General features: G+C 38.0%; 1 pseudogene across 1 annotated transcript; it reads left to right on the top strand.

The window, feature by feature from the left end:
- The first annotated feature begins 274 nt into the window (after positions 1-274).
- Positions 275-6,088, top strand: LOC311051808 (glutathione S-transferase theta-3-like; annotated as a pseudogene). The gene is made up of 5 exons (XR_014602890.1): positions 275-386; positions 2,497-2,584; positions 2,918-3,070; positions 4,262-4,438; positions 5,812-6,088. The product of XR_014602890.1 is annotated as a glutathione S-transferase theta-3-like (transcript).
- Positions 6,089-19,367: the final 13,279 nt, after the last annotated feature.

Genomic DNA, 19,367 nt, shown 5'->3' with positions numbered 1-19,367 from the left:
TACCAGATTTGTGTTGTTAAAATGTTTCAAAAATATTCCAAGATTACCGCCATACTTTTTTTTTGAAAATTACAGACTACAAGGAGCTCACAAGCGTCGCAGATCGGCTATTTTCAAATAGCCGCTTCTTTTGAGCTTGTTTCCTTAGACCTGGTTGCTTGTTTTTCTCGCAAAACCTGGCAACACCAATAATGACCCTACTGAGCTACAACAAGTCAAACAAACAGTGATCGGTTGGATCTAGAACTCTAACATTCCTCCATATCATCACATCATGTCTGTGCAGCTGTATGTGGACATGTTCTCTCAGCCCTGCAGATCCGTGTACATCTTCTGCAAGAAGAACAACATTCCCTTTGAGTTTAAAGAAGTCGCGCTGTTTGACGGTATGTTAATTTCACTGTCTGTGCTGGAGTATAAGTATCAATACTGCAATGTAGAAATACTCCGTTACTTACAAGTAAAAGTCCGGAATTCAAAATAAATGTAGGCTACTTGAGTAAAAGTATAAAAGTATTGGTATCAATTATGTACTTAACGTACCAAAAGTAGGAAGTACTCATTATGCACAATCTCCCATTTCACAAGTTTTCAAAAATATATAACAAATATTTTTAAAATAGCAGATCTGATGCTATGCATTGTGAGCTTGTAGATCTGCTATTTTCTAATGGCCGAAATGTATAGGGCTCAAAGTGGTTAATGTAGCCTATATGTTTTGTAATAATCAAAATCTGAAGTAACTATTAAGTAAGTAGTAGAAGTAAAAGTATTGGACATTGGAAATACTCAAGTAAAGTAATACCTGAAAATTGTACTAAAGTACAGTACTTGAGTACATGTAATTACTTTCCACCACTTCCGTCCTTGAAACATTTCAAAATGTATTTGGATAGAAATTAGGAAGCCAAGCCATTGGGCAAATTGATCCTATAATTTATCATGCTTGCTTTACTTGCATTTACTTACTTTACTTGCTTTACTAGCAATGGATAATACAATTGTATCCATTTAAAAGGTAAAAGTAGGCCTACATACATTGATTTGATGACTGAAGCAATGTAAGAGCCATTAATAGTAATCATTACTTAAAAGTGAATATAGTTACATCATAAATGAAAGGACCACTTCATCCATTTTCAACCTAAATACACAATCTGTCCTCACAAATGCTCATTATAAGATGGCACCATTTCTGTCTATTAGGTCTGATATAAATATATATATATATATATATATATATATATATATATATATATATGAAAATTATTTTATTTCTTGATTTAATTCATATCAGAAATCTGCCTACCAGTGACATCATCTGTATAGGCAGGTTTGGTCATTTCAAACAAGATTTTAAACGTATTTATTTTATTAATGCAAGAACAATGTCTTCTACTATAGCATGCTAACTTTCCAGGAAGAGAAAGCCTGCCGTTTCTATTAGCTTGCAACCCCATTGATGATGTCACTGGTAGGCAGGTTTCTGAACTGTTCAGTCCTCCTCTGAGACACAGAGCAAACAGACAGAAATGGTGAGAATTAGTGAACACAAATGATATGAAGGCCAGTTGAAAATGGGTGATGTGGTCCTACAATAAGAAAAGGGGGAATGTCCACACATGATTTATTTAAGCACGTGCTTATTTATTTAAGAAAAAATAATTAACGCTTCGCCCGTGTCTATAGGGCTTCATGATCAGGTTGCAGACATATGGCTTTGGAACCCTTAAGTAGGTCAGAGTCAGTGGGTGTCAGCACTCAATCAACAAAAGGTTAACAAAAACATTGTATTTTCATTTTATATGTTTTCTTTAACCAATTGTTCAGAAGTATGGCCCCTTAATTGATGTATTTTTGGTAGGGGAACCTCGCATAGATACCTGCAGCCTACCTATTGGTTTTTTAAGTGATTGAGTGGTGACACTCACTGACTCTGACCTACATGAAGGGTTCCAAAGCCATTATGCTTGTAACCTGATGAAGCCCTTCACGGCTAAAACGTTGTTCATTATTATTGGTTAAATAGTTAAAGACGGGAGAGCAGTATATCGTATTGAGTAACCCATTAAGACCTGAGGCTCATTTAAACAGTTTTTTTTCTAAATCCTGACACTTAAAAAAATAGTATTCAAAGATTTGCACACATTTTCACAATGTTTCAAAAATAGCAGATCTACAAGCTCATAGCGCGGCACTCGGTACCGCGCTATGAGCTTGTATATCTGCTATTTTTGAATAGCCAAAGAAATCAAAAAATGACACAGACGCGTTCCCGTTCTTAATGGATATGATGAGACACATCGAAAAAGTAAACTGTTGAATCGTATCCTGACTTTTAGCCTACATTTTCAACGTGTCACTTTTGTGTTAATAATTAGGCTAATGTGGGCTCCTAGAACAGTGCTGTTGTCATGTTATTCTGAGAATCCCCATTTGGTTCTTCTGTTTGTCAATCCCAACACTGGTGAGAAAATCATGTTCCTTGGCTTTTAGGTGAACACTTTGGTGATGAATTTGGGAAGATAAGTCTGATAAGAAAAGTCCCTGCAATTAAAGATGGAGACTTCTGTTTGGCAGAAAGGTGAGTAGGCTACTGTATAAAATAATAGGATTACACTTAATTGACAAATAGCAAATAACGTAGCAAATGAATACATATGTATCCAAATACATTAAAATAAACAAATCACCCGAACACAGGTCTACATTTCTCAGTGGAAGAGTATGGTAACCACCTCCAATCACTATGTGCTAGGTATATTGTACTAACATACTGTACCATGCAGATTGTTCAAAATAGAATTGTATTATATTAAAATAAATGCTGGATTGCCGCTTTAATACAACTCAACACTTTTAAAGAAAAGCAATGTGCTTTCTCTCTCTTACATTAAAAAATGATTTACCAATGCAGCATTGCAATACTGCAGTACCTGGCTGAGAAGTACAAGACCCCTGACTTCTGGTACCCAGCTGACCTGCAGAAGAGGTCAGCTGTGTCAATGAGTACATGTCCTGGCAGCACATGGCCTTGCGATGGAATGGATCCAAGATGTTCTGGTTCATGGTGGGTTCACACATCGCCAGGGCTGCAACATTGGACTGTCAGAATCCATGAGATTTTGGGGGGAGGGGTTGGGGCGTGGCTAGCGGAGGGTCTGGGAGTCCTCCCCCCGAATTTTTTTTAACAGAGTAGATGTCATTTCCTGTGTTTTGGTGAATTTTGTGAGTTTGATACTTTTATCAGGCTTGCTTTACTAGCATTGGAAAATAATGGGTACAATTTCATCCATTAAAAAAGTAGGCCTACATAAATGTATTTGATGACTGAAGCAATAAGACCCATCTTTAATGATAACCATTCATTACTTAAAAGTTAATATCTCTGTATGATGGCATGCACTGACCACACCCCCGAACCGGGGGGTCTGGGGGTCCTCCCCCAGAAACTTTTTAACATAGTAGCCTAGATGTAATTTCCTGTGTTCTGGTGAATTTTGGGAGTTTGATACCAAATCCAGGAGATTGCCAAAATCTAGGACATTGCCAAAATCCAGGAAACTCCTGCAGGATCCAGGAGTGTTGGCAGCCCTGCATCGCTTTCGTTGCACATACACAACTAAACTAAGCAAGTGTTAATTTAACCACTTGAACCCTAGCGACCCTATTCTGAGGGGAACATTTGCAGAAAATAGCAGATCTGATAGCTTGTAGATCCGCTGTTTTCAGCAAAGAGATTTGGTGTAGAGTAGAGTGTCCTTTGTCTGTCTGTGACCCTTTTATGTCTGTTGATCCTTGATCAGATCACAGATTTTTAAAGGCAAACTTCACAGATTTTCAACCTAAATCCCATTGTTCTGATGTGGAGATCATAGTATGGCAAAACATACCCTATGGTTTCTGTGTATTTCTTTTAGTTTAGCAAAAAAAAGTTTTCTTTTAGTGTTTACCATTACTTTACGTAGAAATATTGTCACTAAGTCACTTGGTTGCTCTAGCCAGAAATTAGGCCCAATCTTTGTATTGCATTTCCAGGTTTAATTTTCAGATAGTTTTCAAGGAAAGAAAGCACCTGACTCATGATAAAATAAATAATAATAAACAACTAAAATACCTTTATTTTTACAGTCATGTAGTTTCACATTAGGAGTTTCACTGCTGAAGAGTCATTATAAATGTGTGTGCAGGTTTCAGGGGAAGATCTTTTGTTAATGCTGGGAGATAAGAGTTGCTAAAAGGGTGTCTTTTTGTTTCACAGGTTTTGATTCCAAAGATTCTGGGCAAGGAGGTCCCCCAGGACAAGATGGACGAGGCCTTGGAGGATCTGAACGGCTCTCTTAAACTGCTGGAAGAGAAGTTCATACAGGGCAAGCCCTTCATCGCAGGAGAACAGATCTCATTAGCGGATCTGGTGGCCATCGTGGAGGTCATGCAGGTGAGCAGGAGGAATACTATCATTTATAGCAGTGGTTCCCAAACACTGGGTCGGGACCCATTTGTTGGTCGGGGAACCCATTTTTATGGGTCGCAAGTAAATATTCCTTTGTTTTTCGTTTCCTACATTTTGTTTTTAATCATTTTTATTTCAAAAGATTTTCAAAAATCTCCCCCCCCCCCCGGTGAAAATAGCTGATCTTCAAGCTCACAACACGTGGTGACAACAGAGTCTTATGTCTCAGTGGAAGAGTAGAGAGACCACCTCCAACCACTGGAAATGTGCTAGTTAATATTGTTTTCTTAACATCCTCTACCATGCAGATGTACTAGTTACATGTATTACCATGCTCTATCATACAGATTGGATAAAATATAATTTTATAAAAATGAGTTCCGGATTGCGTCCTTAACTTTAATTTAGGCCGTACAACCATTCATTTAGTACAGGGGTCTTCAACCTTTTCAGGCCAAGGACCCCCTAGCTGAGAGAGAGATAAAGCAGGGACCCCCTACTCTATATTGTATTAAAGTTTCTTTTTAACTTAGTCTGCTCTTTTCCCCTTTACACCTACAGTATAGCCTCTTTGCCAAAAACAGCCGATCTACAAGCTCTCAACGCCTCGTGCTGCGAGGCGTTGAGAGCTTGTAGATCTGCTATTTTTGGCTAAAGTTCTCCTCACAAAAGGGGATGCTAGGGTTCAAGTGGTTAAGGTAAAAAAAAAGAAGAAATATCACGCCCCTAGGGGTCCCGGACCCCCTGTTGAAGACCCCTGATTTAGTAGACAGTTAAATCTGTAGTGTGAATTTAACTCTTGATTGTTCAAATGGAAAATAAACAAAATTAACCTGCTAGGGTCTGTTTGGTTCTGTTTGTTCACTCTCTCTGTTTGTTCACTGTCTCTGTTTGTTCACTCTCTGAGTTCAAATAACACTGAGTGAGGATTTTACTGTAGAGAGGAGGTAAGTAGGGGGAAGGCAAGGCAATTTTATCTGTATAGCACATTTCAACAACAAGGCAATTCGATGTGCTTCACACAGAACATCAACCAAAAGAATACACAGAGCATCAATAAAGAGACTTATTTGCGGTGACAACAATTTTCAGAGGGTACACAGTGAAATCCAGATTGTTGATTTAATTCGGCACCTTTCAGAGTGAACTGAACACTGTATTTAGCTTTGTTCTCAGAGTGAACTGAACACTGTATTTAGCTTTGTTCTCAGAGTGAACTGAACACTGTATTTAGCTTTGTTCTCAGAGTGAACTGAACACTGTATTTAGCTTTGTTCTCGTGCGTGTCTTTGTGACAGCCTTTCAGAGTGAACTGAACACTGTATTTAGCGTTGTACGCGTGCGTGTCTTTGTGACAGCCTGTGGCGGCTGGTTTGGACGTGTTCGAGGGGAGACCGTGGCTCAGCGCCTGGCGGGACAGGGTCCAGGAGACCATCGGAAAGGGGCTGTTCGATGAAGCTCATAAAAAGGTCCTCGCTTCTAAGGAGATGGTGGCGACCATGGACGACAGCAAGCTACAGGCCTTCAAACCCAAGGTCATGAGATTGTTTCTGTGATGACCAACGGTCACTGCTTGAGGTTGACAATACAGCACAGTTAATAAACGTTATATCTTTCATACTTATTGTTGAAATGATTGCATTATAGTATACTTTATGCAGCTACAGTCTGGTCAACTTGTAATCCTGTTATCTTAACCCATTAAGACCGGGAACGCATCTGGGTCATTTAGATTTCTTTAGTTAAAAAAAAAATTGCAGATATACAAGCTCAAAGAGCTAGATCTGCTATTTTTGAAAAATCTAAATTTGTGCAAATCTTTGAATATATACTTTTTAACTTTTTTTGTAACTCAAATCTTTGCTTCTTGGGGTCCCTGGAACAAGATATTTTACAAATGTTCGCTTTAAAAAAATATACCAAAAATAGCAGATCTACATCCTATTTTTTAATAGCCAAAGAAATCTTAAAATGACCTAATAGCCTTAACATGTGAAAGCACACTTTTTTTATGTGCCGCTTTGTGCCTTTGGACACAGTAAGGCGTGGCATAATGTTCTGGAGGAATATGAAATGTTTTGAGAGCACCTGATCCCCTCGGCAGCAGTATTGGCTGAATGATATCACTGCAAGCCACAGTCTCTGTGTCCACACAACCTCCAGAGGCCATTTTCCAGCTCCATTACTTACACACGCATTGTAAGCAGTGAAATCAACGCCAGACTTTTCCTCATTTCATGCAGTCAGATGGTCAGCTGTTCCCACGATGTGAACAATCGTGTTGCATTGTTGTATTAACTGAATTAAGATCATTGTAGAATTATTAATTAAGTTGCAGAGATGACCACAGTTATTTGGACTTTCACAACTTATATGAATAGGAGCGGTGTAGTGTATAGAATATTATAAAACTGTCTGATGACACTAAAGAACCACTTCATGAGCACAGCGAGTTAACCGGCTGTATTTCCAATAATACTTCTACACGCCAACCTCCATCTGGCTCTGCGTAAGATCAACATTTGCTCATGAGGAATTATCCTTATGACAACCTCACGACGTAAAAGCTATAACACAGTTATTTGTACTTCATTCATTTTGGCACATTTCTCTTAAAAACGTCATGTTTATCATGCTGTTAATAAATCATAACCATATTATTCTGTTGTTTGTTTCAGTGATGTTAAGTCACTTGAAGGTTTGCATCCACGCTCATGTTGACATTATGAGGAGTATTCCTGAGACATGTGTGCTCCATAAGGTACACTAAATGTTTCCACTTTTAAGCGAGGGGAAAGTTATATTTTGTTGGTAAGTGTTAAATGGCTTCTGATAGTAATCTTTGTTAAAGAGTGTTAATTAAAAGGGGTCTCCCCGTCTCTCCAGCTCTTTAGAGACAGAAAATGTGTTTTCTGTTTAGGATAAGGGGGGGGGGGGGGGGGTAAAAATAATATATTAGAATGATATAATAAATGCAAAACGTGGATGCACCAGTATGTGAATGGAGGATTTGTACAGTAGTCTAGTCTCTCATGCTCTCTGCATCCTTCATCTTCATCCTAGTGCAACAGCACTGCCATCTAGTGATGGAATTGTTAAACTTCATACTGTAGCACCTACTGTTAGCAGAAGGTCATCTTTCTTCCAAACATTTAGGCTCTACCATTTAATAAATGGATATAGAAAATACATGTTGAATTACAGAAAGGGAAGACTGCAAACTTTCTATCTAACTCAAATAATATATCAACATGTTTCAACGTATGTGATGTCGTTAGAGTTCAGTTGAGTTTAAATCCCTATATTCTGATAGGTCGGAACAAGTTATAAGTTTATCCAATTAGGAGAGAGAACCCACATAAGCTCAGCTTCAATTTTATAGTGTTCCAATTCCAAATTTGTTTTATTTAGTTTTAAATTTGTTTTATTTCATCAATTCCCATTTCACTTGTTTTATCCTGCATCCGGTATGAGTTCTCTCTCCTGATTGGATAACATTGGCATCCCGGCCTGAAAATGTTTTTTTTTTCTTTTTTTTTCAACCCTCCCTTTAAATGTAAACGATTACATTATGCCTTTAAGCACGTGTAACATTATTTTATTTATACGTTTCAGAGTGAGGAAACACCTTGCAAGTGTCCAGTACATGTAAAGGTCTCTGTGGAAACCTCATATGTCCAAAACTGTTAACTTTTCAGGATTAAATGTCCAAAACAGCAAAAGTAGCAGCTTTTGAGTGACAGCGACGATAGCAACGGTATGTACTATTAGGAGCAATGGTGGAAAAAAGTACTACATTTTTTACTCCCTAACATTCATCGAGCTCTGGACTTAGTAATTTTTTTTCCGTTTCGGTAGTGACACTACCGAAACGAAAAAAAAATTATTCCCCCAAAAACCTGTTAGGAGTACGTTTCAGGCAATTTAAAGTTGATTGGTAGTGACTTTTTTGTGACTTTTTTTTTGGTCCCTAACATTCATCGAGCTCTGGACTTAGTACATTTTTTTCCGTTTCGGTAGTGACACTACCGAAACGAAAAAAAAAATGTTCCCCCAAAAACCTGTTAGGAGTACGTTTCAGGCAATTTAAAGTTGATTGGTAGTGACTTTTTTTTGGTCCCTAACATTCATCGAGCTCTGGACTTAGTTATTTTTTTTTCCGTTTCGGTAGTGACACTACCGAAACGAAAAAAAAATGATTCCCCCAAAAACCTGTTAGGAGTACGTTTCAGGCAATTTAAAGTTGATTGGTAGTGACTTTTTTGTGACTTTTTTTTTGGTCCCTAACATTCATCGAGCTCTGGACTTAGTACATTTTTTTCCGTTTCGGTAGTGACACTACCGAAACGAAGAAAAAAAATATTCCCCCAAAAACCTGTTAGGAGTACGTTTCAGGCAATTTAAAGTTGATTGGTAGTGACTATTTTGTGACTTTTTTTTTGGTCCCTAACATTCATCGAGCTCTGGACTATGTAAATTTTCTTTTTACCGAAACGTTTTGCCGAAACGAAAGTTTTGGAAAATCGTCCCCCCAAAAACCTGTTAGGAGTACGTTTCAGGCAATTTAGAGTTGATTGCTAGTACTTTTTAGTGACTTTTTTTCCCGTCCCTAACATTCATCGAGCTCTGGACTTTGTAAATTTTCTTTTTACCGAAACGTTTTGCCGAAATGAAAGTTTTGGAAAATCGTCCCCCCAAAAACCTGTTAGGAGTACGTTTCAGGCAATTTAGAGTTGATTGGTAGTACTTTTTAGTGACTTTTTTTTTCGTCCCTAACATTCATCGAGCTCTGGACTGGAAAAATGCTGGTGACGAAAAATGACGAAAAATGCTGGTGACGAAAAAATGCTGGTGACGAAAAATGCTGGTGACGAAAAATGACGAAAAATGCTGGTGAAGAAAAAATGCTGGTGACGAAAAATGACGAAAAATGCTGGTGACGAAAAATGACGAAAAATGCTGGTGACGAAAAAATGCTGGTGACAAAAAATGACGAAAAGTGCTGGTGACGAAAAAATGCTGGTGACGAAAAATGACGAAAAATGCTGGTGACGAAAAAATGCTGGTGACGAAAAATGACGAAAAATGCTGGTGACGAAAAAATGCTGGTGACGAAAAATGACGAAAAATGCAGGTGACGAAAAATGACGAAAAATGCTGGTGACGAAAAATGCTGGTGACGAAAAATGACGGAAAATGCTGGTGACGAAAAATGACGAAAAATGCTGGTGATGAAAAAATTCTGGTGACGAAAAATGACGAAAAATGCTGGTGACGAAAAAATAATGGTGACGAAAAATGACGAAAAATGCTGGTGACGAAAAAATGCTGGTGACGAAAAATGACGAAAAATGCTGGTGACGAAAAAATGCTGGTGACGAAAAATGCTGGTGACGAAAAATGACGAAAAATGCTGGTGACGAAAAAATGCTGGTGACGAAAAATGACGAAAAATGCTGGTGACGAAAAATGACGAAAAATGCTGGTGACGAAAAAATGCTGGTGACGAAAAATGACGAAAAATGCTGGTGACGAAAAATGACGAAAAATGCTGGTGACGAAAAAATGCTGGTGACGAAAAATGACGAAAAATGCTGGTGACGAAAAAATGCTGGTGACGAAAAATGACGAAAAATGCTGGTGACGAAAAATGACGAAAAATGACGAAAAATGCTGGTGATGAAAAATGACGAAAAATGCTGGTGACGAAAAATGACGAAAAATGCTGGTGGCGAAAAATGACCAAAAATGCTGGTGACGAAAAATGACGAAAAATGACGAAAAATGGCGAAAAATGCTGGTGACGAAAAAATGCTGGTGACGAAAAAAAAGAGTTGAATGTTAGTACTTTGTAGTGACTTTTTTTTCCGTCCCTAACATTCATCGAGCTCTGGACTTAATACATTTTCTTTTTACCGAAACGATTTTCTTTTTACCGAAACGAAAGTTTCTGTAAATTTTAAATTTAGAGTTGAATGTTAGTACTTTGTAGTGACTTTTTTTTTCGTCCCTAACATTCATCGAGCTCTGGACTTAGTAAATTTTCTTTTTACCGAAACGTTTTGCCGAAACGAAAGTTTTGGAAAATCGTCCCCCCAAAAACCTGTTAGGAGTACGTTTCAGGCAATTTAGAGTTGATTGGTAGTACTTTTTAGTGACTTTTTTTTTGTCCCTAACATTCATCGAGCTCTGGACTTGGTAAATTTTCTTTTTACCGCAACGTTTTGCCGAAACGAAAGTTTTGGAAAATCGTCCCCCCAAAAACCTGTTAGGAGTACGTTTCAGGCAATTTAGAGTTGATTGGTAGTACTTTTTAGTGACTTTTTTTTTCGTCCCTAACATTCATCGAGCTCTGGACTATGTATATTTTCTTTTTACCGAAACGTTTTGCCGAAACGAAAGTTTTGGAAAATCGTCCCCCCTAAAACCTGTTAGGAGTACGTTTCAGGCAATTTAGAGTTGATTGGTAGTACTATTTAGTGACTTTTTTTTTCGTCCCTAACATTCATCGAACTCTGGACTGGAAAAATGCTGGTGACGAAAAATGACGAAAAATGCTGGTGACGAAAAAATGCTGGTGACGAAAAATGACGAAAAATGCTGGTGACGAAAAAATGCTGGTGACGAAAAATGACGAAAAATGCTGGTGACGAAAAAATGCTGGTGAAAAAATGCTGGTGACGAAAAATGACGAAAAATGCTGGTGACGAAAAATGACGAAAAATGCTGGTGACGAAAAAATGCTGGTGACGAAAAATGACGAAAAGTGCTGGTGACGAAAAAATGCTGGTGACGAAAAATGACAAAAAATGCTGGTGACGAAAAAATGCTGGTGACGAAAAATGACGAAAAATGCTGGTGACGAAAAAATGCTGGTGACGAAAAATGACGAAAATGCAGGTGACGAAAAATGACGAAAAATGCTGGTGACGAAAAATGCTGGTGACGAAAAATGACGAAAAATGCTGGTGACGAAAAATTACGAAAAATGACGAAAAATGCTGGTGATGAAAAATGACGAAAAATGCTGGTGACGAAAAATGACGAAAAATGCTGGTGGCGAAAAATGACCAAAAATGCTGGTGACGAAAAATGACGAAAAATGACGAAAAATGGCGAAAAATGACGAAAAATGCTGGTGACGAAAAAATGCTGGTGACGAAAAAAAAGAGTTGAATGTTAGTACTTTGTAGTGACTTTTTTTTCCGTCCCTAACATTCATCGAGCTCTGGACTTAATACATTTTCTTTTTACCGAAACGATTTTCTTTTTACCGAAACGAAAGTTTCGGTAAATTTTAAATTTAGAGTTGAATGTTAGTACTTTGTAGTGACTTTTTTTTTCGTCCCTAACATTCATCGAGCTCTGGACTTAGTAAATTTTCTTTTTACCGAAACGTTTTGCCGAAACGAAAGTTTTGGAAAATCGTCCCCCCAAAAACCTGTTAGGAGTACGTTTCAGGCAATTTAGAGTTGATTGGTAGTACTTTTTAGTGACTTTTTTTTTGTCCCTAACATTCATCGAGCTCTGGACTTGGTAAATTTTCTTTTTACCGCAACGTTTTGCCGAAACGAAAGTTTTGGAAAATCGTCCCCCCAAAAACCTGTTAGGAGTACGTTTCAGGCAATTTAGAGTTGATTGGTAGTACTTTTTAGTGACTCTTTTCCCGTCCCTAACATTCATCGAGCTCTGGATTTAGTAAATGTTCTTTTTACCGAAACGTTTTGCCGAAACGAAAGTTTTGGAAAATCGTCCCCCCAAAAACCTGTTAGGAGTACGTTTCAGGCAATTTAGAGTTGATTGGTAGTACTTTTTAGTGACTTTTTTTTTCGTCCCTAACATTCATCGAGCTCTGGACTATGTATATTTTCTTTTTACCGAAACGTTTTGCCGAAACGAAAGTTTTGGAAAATCGTCCCCCCTAAAACCTGTTAGGAGTACGTTTCAGGCAATTTAGAGTTGATTGGTAGTACTATTTAGTGACTTTTTTTTTCGTCCCTAACATTCATCGAACTCTGGACTGGAAAAATGCTGGTGACGAAAAATGACGAAAAATGCTGGTGACGAAAAAATGCTGGTGACGAAAAATGACGAAAAATGCTGGTGACGAAAAAATGCTGGTGACGAAAAATGACGAAAAATGCTGGTGACGAAAAAATGCTGGTGACGAAAAATGACGAAAAATGCTGGTGACGAAAAATGACGAAAAATGCTGGTGACGAAAAAATGCTGGTGACGAAAAATGACGAAAAGTGCTGGTGACGAAAAAATGCTGGTGACGAAAAATGACAAAAAATGCTGGTGACGAAAAAATGCTGGTGACGAAAAATGACGAAAAATGCTGGTGACGAAAAAATGCTGGTGACGAAAAATTACGAAAAATGCAGGTGACGAAAAATGACGAAAAATGCTGGTGACGAAAAATGCTGGTAACGAAAAATGACGAAAAATGCTGGTGACGAAAAATGACGAAACATGCTGGTGACGAAAAATGACGAAAAATGCTGGTGATGAAAAAATCTGGTGACGAAAAATGACGAAAAATGCTGGTGACGAAAAAATGCTGGTGACGAAAAATGACGAAAAATGCTGGTGACGAAAAAATGCTGGTGACGAAAAATGACGAAAAATGCTGGTGACGAAAAAATGCTGGTGACGAAAAATGCTGGTGACGAAAAATGACGAAAAATGCTGGTGACGAAAAAATGCTGGTGACGAAAAATGACGAAAAATGCTGGTGACGAAAAATGACGAAAAATGCTGGTGACGAGAAAATGCTGGTGACGAAAAATGACGAAAAATGCTGGTGACGAAAAAATGCTGGTGACGAAAAATGACGGAAAATGCTGGTGACGAAAAAATGCTGGTGACGAAAAATGACGAAAAATGCTGGTGACGAAAAAATGCTGGTGACGAAAAATGACGAAAAATGCTGGTGACGAAAAATGACGAAAAATGACGAAAAATGCTGGCGACGAAAAATGACGAAAAATGCTGGTGACGAAAAATGACGAAAAATGCTGGTGGCGAAAAATGACCAAAAATGCTGGTGACGAAAAATGACGAAAAATGACGAAAAATGCTGGTGACAAAAAAATGCTGGTGACGAAAAAAAAGAGTTGAATGTTAGTACTTTGTAGTGACTTTTTTTCCGTCCCTAACATTCATCGAGCTCTGGACTTAATACATTTTCTTTTTACCGAAACGATTTTCTTTTTACCGAAACGAAAGTTTCGGTAAATTTTAAATTTAGAGTTGAATGTTAGTACTTTGTAGTGACTTTTCTTTTCGTCCCTAACATTCATCGAGCTCTGGACTTAGTAAATTTTCTTTTTACCGAAACGTTTTGCCGAAACGAAAGTTTTGGAAAATCGTCCCCCCAAAAACCTGTTAGGAGTACGTTTCAGGCAATTTAGAGTTGATTGGTAGTACTTTTTAGTGACTCTTTTCCCGTCCCTAATATTCATCGAGCTCTGGACTTAGTAAATGTTCTTTTTACCGAAACGTTTTGCCGAAACGAAAGTTTTGGAAAATCGTCCCCCCAAAAACCTGTTAGGAGTAAGTTTCAGGCAATTTAAAGTTGATTGGTAGTGACTTTTTTTTGGTCCCTAACATTCATCGAGCTCTGGACTTAGTTATTTTTTTTTCCGTTTCGGTAGTGACACTACCGAAACGAAAAAAAAATTATTCCCCCAAAACCCTGTTAGGAGTACGTTTCAGGCAATTTAAAGTTGATTGGTAGTGACTTTTTTGTGACTTTTTTTTTGGTCCCTAACATTCATCGAGCTCTGGACTTAGTAAATTTTTTTCCGTTTCGGTAGTGACACTACCGAAACGAAAAAAAAAATGTTCCCCCAAAAACCTGTTAGGAGTACGTTTCAGGCAATTTAAAGTTGATTGGTAGTGACTTTTTTTTGGTCCCTAACATTCATCGAGCTCTGGACTTAGTTATTTTTTTTTCCGTTTCGGTAGTGACACTACCGAAACGAAAAAAAAATTATTCCCCCAAAAACCTGTTAGGAGTACGTTTCAGGCAATTTAAAGTTGATTGGTAGTGACTTTTTTGTGACTTTTTTTTTGGTCCCTAACATTCATCGAGCTCTGGACTATGTAAATTTTCTTTTTACCGAAACGTTTTGCTGAAACGAAAGTTTTGGAAAATCCCCCCCCCAAAAACCTGTTAGGAGTACGTTTCAGGCAATTTAGAGTTGATTGCTAGTACTTTTTAGTGACTTTTTTTCCCGTCCCTAACATTCATCGAGCTCTGGACTTAGTAAATTTTCTTTTTACCGAAACGTTTTGCCGAAACGAAAGTTTTGGAAAATCGTCCCCCCAAAAACCTGTTAGGAGTACGTTTCAGGCAATTTAGAGTTGATTGGTAGTACTTTTTAGTGACTTTTTTTTTCGTCCCTAACATTCATCGAGCTCTGGACTTGGTAAATTTTCTTTTTACCGAAACGTTTTGCCGAAACGAAAGTTTTGGATAATCGTCCCCCCAAAAACCTGTTAGGAGTACGTTTCAGGCAATTTAGAGTTGATTGGTAGTACTTTTTAGTGACTTTTTTTTTCGTCCCTAACATTCATCGAGCTCTGGACTTAGTTATTTTTTTTTCCGTTTCGGTAGTGACACTACCGAAACGAAAAAAAAATTATTCCCCCAAAAACCTGTTAGGAGTACGTTTCAGGCAATTTAAAGTTGATTGGTAGTGACTTTTTTGTGACTTTTTTTTTGGTCCCTAACATTCATCGAGCTCTGGACTATGTAAATTTTCTTTTTACCGAAACGTTTTGCTGAAACGAAAGTTTTGGAAAATCCCCCCCCCAAAAACCTGTTAGGAGTACGTTTCAGGCAATTTAGAGTTGATTGCTAGTACTTTTTAGTGACTTTTTTTCCCGTCCCTAACATTCATCGAGCTCTGGACTTAGTAAATTTTCTTTTTACCGAAACGTTTTGCCGAAACGAAAGTTTTGGAAAATCGTCCCCCCAAAAACCTGTTAGGAGTACGTTTCAGGCAATTTAGAGTTGATTGGTAGTACTTTTTAGTGACTTTTTTTTTCGTCCCTAACATTCATCGAGCTCTGGACTGATCGAGCTCTGAAAATGACGAAAAATGCTGGTGACGAAAAAATGCTGGTGAAAAAATGCTGGTGACGAAAAATGACGAAAAATGCTGGTGACGAAAAATGACGAAAAATGCTGGTGACGAAAAAATGCTGGTGACGAAAAATGACGAAAAGTGCTGGTGACGAAAAAATGCTGGTGACGAAAAATGACCAAAAATGCTGGTGACGAAAAATGACGAAAAATGACGAAAAATGGCGAAAAATGACGAAAAATGCTGGTGACGAAAAAATGCTGGTGACGAAAAAAAAGAGTTGAATGTTAGTACTTTGTAGTGACTTTTTTTTCCGTCCCTAACATTCATCGAGCTCTGGACTTAATACATTTTCTTTTTACCGAAACGATTTTCTTTTTACCGAAACGAAAGTTTCGGTAAATTTTAAATTTAGAGTTGAATGTTAGTACTTTGTAGTGACTTTTCTTTTCGTCCCTAACATTCATCGAGCTCTGGACTTAGTAAATTTTCTTTTTACCGAAACGTTTTGCCGAAACGAAAGTTTTGGAAAATCGTCCCCCCAAAAACCTGTTAGGAGTACGTTTCAGGCAATTTAGAGTTGATTGGTAGTACTTTTTAGTGACTCTTTTCCCGTCCCTAACATTCATCGAGCTCTGGACTTAGTAAATGTTCTTTTTACCGAAACGTTTTGCCGAAACGAAAGTTTTGGAAAATCGTCCCCCCAAAAACCTGTTAGGAGTACGTTTCAGGCAATTTAAAGTTGATTGGTAGTGACTTTTTTTTGGTCCCTAACATTCATCGAGCTCTGGACTTAGTTATTTTTTTTCCCGTTTCGGTAGTGACACTACCGAAACGAAAAAAAAATTATTCCCCCAAAAACCTGTTAGGAGTACGTTTCAGGCAATTTAAAGTTGATTGGTAGTGACTTTTTTGTGACTTTTTTTTTGGTCCCTAACATTCATCGAGCTCTGGACTATGTAAATTTTCTTTTTACCGAAACGTTTTGCCGAAACGAAAGTTTTGGAAAATCGTCCCCCCAAAAACCTGTTAGGAGTACGTTTCAGGCAATTTAGAGTTGATTGCTAGTACTTTTTAGTGACTTTTTTTCCCGTCCCTAACATTCATCGAGCTCTGGACTTAGTAAATTTTCTTTTTACCGAAACGTTTTGCCGAAACGAAAGTTTTGGAAAATCGTCCCCCCAAAAACCTGTTAGGAGTACGTTTCAGGCAATTTAGAGTTGATTGGTAGTACTTTTTTTTTCGTCCCTAACATTCATCGAGCTCTGGACTGATCGAGCTCTGAAAATGACGAAAAATGCTGGTGACGAAAAAATGCTGGTGAAAAAATGCTGGTGACGAAAAATGACGAAAAATGCTGGTGACGAAAAATGACGAAAAATGCTGGTGACGAAAAAATGCTGGTGACGAAAAATGACGAAAAGTGCTGGTGACGAAAAAATGCTGGTGACGAAAAATGACGAAAAATGCTGGTGACGAAAAAATGCTGGTGACGAAAAATTACGAAAAATGCTGGTGACGAAAAAATGCTGGTGACGAAAAATGACGAATAATGCAGGTGACGAAAAATGACGAAAAATGCAGGTGACGAAAAATGACGAAAAATGCTGGTGACGAAAAATGCTGGTGACGAAAAATGACGAAAAATGCTGGTGACGAAAAATGACGAAACATGCTGGTGACGAAAAATGACGAAAAATGCTGGTGATGAAAAAATTCTGGTGACGAAAAATAACGAAAAATGCTGGTGACGAAAAAATGCTGGTGACGAAAAATGACGAAAAATGCTGGTGACGAAAAAATGCTGGTGACGAAAAATGACGAAAAATGCTGGTGACGAAAAAATGCTGGTGACGAAAAATGCTGGTGACGAAAAATGACGAAAAATGCTGGTGACGAAAAAATGCTGGTGACGAAAAATGACGAAAAATGCTGGTGACGAAAAATGACGAAAAATGCTGGTGACGAAAAAATGCTGGTGACGAAAAATGACGAAAAATGCTGGTGACGAAAAATGGCGAAAAATGCTGGTGACGAAAAAATGCTGGTGACGAAAAATGAGGAAAAATGCTGGTGACGAAAAATGAGGAAAAATGCTGGTGACGAAAAATGACGAAAAATGCTGGTGACGAAAAAATGCTGGTGACGAAAAATGACGAAAAATGCTGGTGACGAAAAATGACGAAAAATGCTGGTGACGAAAAATGACGAAAAATGCTGGTGACGAAAAATGACGAAAAATGCTGGTGGCGAAAAATGACCAAAAATGCTGGTGACGAAAAACGACCAAAAATGGCGAAAAATGACGAAAAATGCTAAAAATGGTAAATTTTAAATTTAGAGTTGAATGTTAGTACTTTGTAGTGACTTTTTTTTTCGTCCCTAACATTCATCGAGTACGTTTCAGGCAATTTAAAGTTGATTGGTAGTGACTTTTTTGTGACTTTTTTTTTGGTCCCTAACATTCATCAAGCTCTGGACTTAGTACATTTTTTTCCGTTTCGGTAGTGACACTACCGAAACGAAAAAAAAAATGTTCCCCCAAAAACCTGTTAGGAGTACGTTTCAGGCAATTTAAAGTTGATTGGTAGGGACTATTTTGTGACTTTTGTTTTGGTCCCTAACATTCATCGAGCTCTGGACTATGTAAATTTTCTTTTTACCGAAACGTTTTGCCGAAACGAAAGTTTTGGAAAATCGTCCCCCCAAAAACCTGTTAGGAGTACGTTTCAGGCAATTTAGAGTTGATTGCTAGTACTTTTTAGTGACTTTTTTTCCCGTCACTAACATCCATCGAGCTCTGGACTTAGTAAATTTTCTTTTTACCGAAACGTTTTGCCGAAACGAAAGTTTTGGAAAATCGTCCCCCCAAAAACCTGTTAGGAGTACGTTTCAGGCAATTTAGAGTTGATTGGTAGTACTTTTTAGTGACTTTTTTTTTCGTCCCTAACATTCATCGAGCTCTGGACTGATCGAGCTCTGAAAATGACGAAAAATGCTGGTGACGAAAAAATGCTGGTGAAAAAATGCTGGTGACGAAAAATGACGAAAAATGCTGGTGACGAAAAATGACGAAAAATGCTGGTGACGAAAAAATGCTGGTGACGAAAAATGACGAAAAGTGCTGGTGACGAAAAAATGCTGGTGACGAAAAATGACGAAAAATGCTGGTGACGAAAAAATGCTGGTGACGAAAAATGACGAAAAATGCTGGTGACGAAAAATGACGAAAAATGCAGGTGACGAAAAATGACGAAAAATGCAGGTGACGAAAAATGACGAAAAATGCTGGTGACGAAAATTCTGGTGACGAAAAATGACGAAAAATGCTGGTGACGAAAAATGACGAAACATGCTGGTGACGAAAAATGACGAAAAATGCTGGTGATGAAAAAATTCTGGTGACGAAAAATGACGAAAAATGCTGGTGACGAAAAAATGCTGGTGACGAAAAATGACGAAAAATGCTGGTGACGAAAAAATGCTGGTGACGAAAAATGACGAAAAATGCTGGTGACGAAAAAATGCTGGTGACGAAAAATGCTGGTGACGAAAAATGACGAAAAATGCTGGTGACGAAAAAATGCTGGTGACGAAAAATGACGAAAAATGCTGGTGACGAAAAATGACGAAAAATGCTGGTGACGAAAAAATGCTGGTGACGAAAAATGACGAAAAATGCTGGTGACGAAAAATGACGAAAAATGCTGGTGACGAAAAAATGCTGGTGACGAAAAATGACGAAAAATGCTGGTGACGAAAAATGAGGAAAAAATAGCTGGTGACGAAAAATGCTGGTGACGAAAAAATGCTGGTGA

This window comes from Gymnoscopelus microlampas (assembly GCF_963454915.1).
Source record: "Gymnoscopelus microlampas genome assembly, chromosome: 9".
NCBI classification, from domain to species: Eukaryota; Metazoa; Chordata; class Actinopteri; order Myctophiformes; family Myctophidae; genus Gymnoscopelus; species Gymnoscopelus microlampas.
The sequence above is the reverse complement of the archived record's forward strand: the minus strand, read 5'-3'. Positions and strand labels throughout refer to the sequence as shown.